The sequence below is a fragment of the Acanthisitta chloris genome, unplaced genomic scaffold (genome assembly GCF_000695815.1).
Source record: "Acanthisitta chloris isolate BGI_N310 unplaced genomic scaffold, ASM69581v1 scaffold29712, whole genome shotgun sequence".
Classification (NCBI taxonomy): Eukaryota; Metazoa; Chordata; class Aves; order Passeriformes; family Acanthisittidae; genus Acanthisitta; species Acanthisitta chloris.
In genome coordinates this window covers 1-595 of record NW_008661504.1, presented here as the reverse complement: position 1 = coordinate 595, position 595 = coordinate 1, and positions in this window count along the sequence as shown.

Below are 595 nucleotides of genomic sequence, written 5' to 3'. Positions count from 1 at the left end.
TGGGGTCCCTGATTCCCCTGAGGTCCCTGCACCCTTCTAGGGTCCCAGCATCCTTCCACGGGATGCCCAACCCCCTCCTGGAGTTCCAGCCCCGTCTCTAGTTCTGCAACCATCATGGGAATCCACCATCCTCCCACGGGGTCTCCAAATCCACCCATAGGGTCCCAACACCCCCCGGGGCCCTACACTCCCGCCACGGGACCATCTACCCATGGGGTCCCTGAGCCACTCCGTGGAGTCCCAGAAGCCCCTCTGAGGTCCCTGCACTCCCTCTGGGGCCCCTGCCGCCACCATGGGGGTCTCTGTGCCACCTGGGACCCCTGCACCCCTCCATGGGGACTTTGAAGCCCTCCCCGGGGTCCCAGCCCCCTGTCTGGGATCGCTGGACGCACTCCATGGGAACCCTAACCCCTCCCGGAGCCCTATGCCCCACCCAGTGTCTCAGCATCCTCCCACGGGGTCCCTCATATCCTCTGTGGGGTCCCTCCACCCCCCGGAGGCTCTGTGCCCTCCCAGCATTTAACGGAGAAACACAGCCCCCTGACCCCCTGACCTCTCCCGGAGCCGCGGCCCCCGACGACCCCCAACGCCCGCC